Below are 3,301 nucleotides of genomic sequence, written 5' to 3' on the forward strand. Positions count from 1 at the left end.
TTAAACAACTCAGTTATACGGTACATTCAAATGTAATCACTACCAAGCCCTGCCGATCCACAGGTTTCTTGCCTCGGGCAGTATTACCTGACAGTTAAATGCTTTACAAACAAAAACTTCCTTTTATCCATTTACTTATTTAATCATTACCACCTTATACATGTAACACATTGTTAGCTTGTACAGGTCTAGATGAGATAATTATTGTTCTGACAATTTCATGAAAAAAATTCACCATTTTAGCTGGTTCCGCAATTAAGATTTTTTAGCCAGCGTAACATGATTACTGGTAAAAAAATTAACTTTATAATCAACCCTTTATTAGTAATTTTACATACGTTCATTAGTAGCTAAAGACTTAGTTCGTACAATGACGTCGTTACTCGTACTCGTTCGTACTATGTCGTATGCAGAAATTGGTAAAGGTTAAATGAATTAAAGAAAGATAACTTTTTATTTTGCAAAGTTAATAAATATCGTCAAAGTTTTCACTCGTCAATTTTTTAAGACGAGGAAATCGTCAAACGTTTAACATCTTTCCTAAATGGCATTGTCATGACCGGCTTATTTTCAAAAATGGCTTATTTTCGAGTAATTTTTAATGCAAGAAATAGGTGGCTAATTTTCAAAACCGGCTTATTATTAAATCCGTCTTATTCAATCTGCATTCATAATGCATACATAGACATGTTCAATGAAAACATTACTACTGATTCACTGTGAAAATATTTTATATACATCAATTCAATTATAATTTACAAAATAAATTTTTAGATAGACAATAGAGGTAAATTATGAAAAATTATCAATTTAAAGTTCTTAATCAGGGCTCACTTCCTTTATTACTGTCCTTTTGCTGTATTCCCGCTCTATTTCCGTCCCTTCGTCTCCTCCCGTTTTCTTCATCTTGATCTTTGTCATACGTACTCGTACTTTATACACTTCTTTATGCATGGTCTTCGCTTTCATTGCTATTTACCGCCACAACATTTGTTTTTCCTGCAGTCTCTGACTGAAAATACAAAATAGTTTGATATTAGAAACAATACAATTAATGCACTGTAAAAAATGTGTTTAGACGATAGACACTTTCCTAAGCACTTTCTTGTCACACTTTTTTTGATGCGTTGAAATTCTAAACACATTGAATTTCATTACGTGTAACGGAAAGTGTTTAGAGCCTAAACACTTACATGTTTAGACTTTAAACACGTTACAAAACATGTTATGATACATGTTTACAAATTAAACACTTGGATGTTTTCGTTGTCTTCCTGCAAGAAAACTGAAAAAAATAACAATTGTTTACATTTTAAATTTTATTCAATGAACATTCAAACATGGAATTTTTATAAAGAATTTTAAATTAAATATACATTATATTTTTACACGCTGGTTTTAATTCTAACCAGATTAGCAAGCAGTTATTTCTCATGTCTGTATCAAGTTTAACTTCCAGCAATTTTTCACTGAGCAACACACGCATAATTTGTTTTCATCTGTGACCGTCAGTAGGTAATCCACTGTCATTATTTGAGAATATTTTTAGGTTGTTCAAAGCTATAACGAACAGCAGACTTCACAAAGCTCAGTTTCCCCTAGAAAGTAAGAAGTGTTGAAAAATGTAAGAACGATGGCATGCCATTGTGGACTTGAAGATGGCAACAGTTTCTCTGATACGTGTATTTTTGCTTTCAAGTTCGATGTGGACCATATCCTGTAAGAAAAAAATTCAAATTTTATCAAAATATGCTTTTCACTGGCTGGATTTGAATGAACCTTTTTTTTTTTTTTTACATGTTTGATAGCTATTATTGTGCTACTTTTATTGAACCTCGTCTATATAACCACTAATAAGTATTGATACTGTTGTAGATATTATTGATATTCTATATAATGTACTTCTTTCTAGATTTCAGGAATACAAAATATTACCGAAGTAATCTTGATCTACAGCTACATGTGCAAACGCATGTCTATTTACGTAGCCCATCATGGTCAATTTATGTAAAATAAAAATGATAGTTAACATACCTTTTATCGCAGTTATGTTGCAGTTTAAACATGTTAAATGCATTTCACAATCTCTTCATGGTTATCACTTTGATTAGCATTCACTTCCTTTAATCCATCTTCTTTAGCTAACATTGGGATATCCTTTGTTTCGATAACCGCTCTATTTATCATTCGAATATATATGCGTCATTTCCGGGAAGATAACTCTGCACTTCACAGAAAAGTGTTCAATTTCTAAACACTTATATCTAAACATGTGTTAAATCTTAACATCATTTAGATATAACACACGTTTAGACCTAAGTGTTTAGCCGTTAAACACAATCTAACACATGTTTAGACCTAAGTGTTTAGCCGTTAAACACAATCTTATACATGTTTAGGTCAAAACACGTAACGGACGTGTTTATTTTCTAAGCGCATTTTTTACAGTGTGGTCCACCTTATGCATAAATATTACTTAATTAAATCTTTTAATAAAGAGAATGATATATTATACTATTAGTGCACCCTAATTTCCTTGTTACAATCGTGTCTGTAATAAATCCAGTTAAGAAGTAGATAGAAACAACTTAGATGTTATTTAACCTTAACTTACAGTGCTTGTGTGCAAAAACATCAATTTTAACAGTTAACCTGAATAAATAAGAATAAATATATACTTACATCGCTTCTAAATGCAGCTATAGCAAGTGTTTAATCCACAAATTTAAATTTCACTTCTTCTTGCTTGCCCTACATTTTCAGTCCAACACAACCTGTGAGCAGTTGAATGTGACAACTCACTCCACAGTTTGGTGTAATTTGTTTCTCGCGCGACTCTCTATCTCTAGCGAACGCCTAACTTTTGTTTCCATTTAATTATAAAGCTGTGTCATTTTGATTTATGTATATGTAAGGCTTCATTCACATCCTGTTCCTGAGAACTTATGCAGTCTTCTCTAAATTCTCATGAATTCAACGCTCATGGAAAAATTCATTATTTCAAGGGTTTTATTTCAAATAAATTAATACATTGTAAGCATGCATGTGCACAATTCAAAAAATATAATAAAACACTCTTTTACGCTGTGATCACTTAGTTCAAAGTTAAAATATTGAAAATATCAGATCTAAACAAAAACAGTCATCAAATAAAAAGCATGGACATTGAATGTCCTCTTAATTATTTCAGAATGTGCTTATAAATTAAAACTGAATTAGATCCAACGTTGTCCCAACGTAAAGCTCAGCAGCTAAAATTGACACCACCATTTAGTTGGCAGTATAATAATTGGGCCAGCGT

At 31.4% G+C, this 3,301-nt stretch overlaps 1 long non-coding RNA gene across 1 annotated transcript; it reads right to left on the reverse strand.

Annotated features, from left to right (window-relative positions):
- Window positions 1-713: 713 nt before the first annotated feature.
- Window positions 714-2,851, reverse strand: LOC134261154 (uncharacterized). The gene is made up of 2 exons (XR_009990753.1): window positions 2,683-2,851; window positions 714-1,012 (listed from the first exon to the last, which is right to left on the reverse strand). It is a non-coding gene; the product is annotated as an uncharacterized LOC134261154 (long non-coding RNA).
- Window positions 2,852-3,301: the final 450 nt, after the last annotated feature.

The sequence above is a fragment of the Saccostrea cucullata genome, unplaced genomic scaffold (genome assembly GCF_032062105.1).
Source record: "Saccostrea cucullata isolate Sc308-1 unplaced genomic scaffold, CSIRO_AGI_Scuc_v1 ctg2542, whole genome shotgun sequence".
NCBI classification, from domain to species: domain Eukaryota; kingdom Metazoa; phylum Mollusca; class Bivalvia; order Ostreida; family Ostreidae; genus Saccostrea; species Saccostrea cuccullata.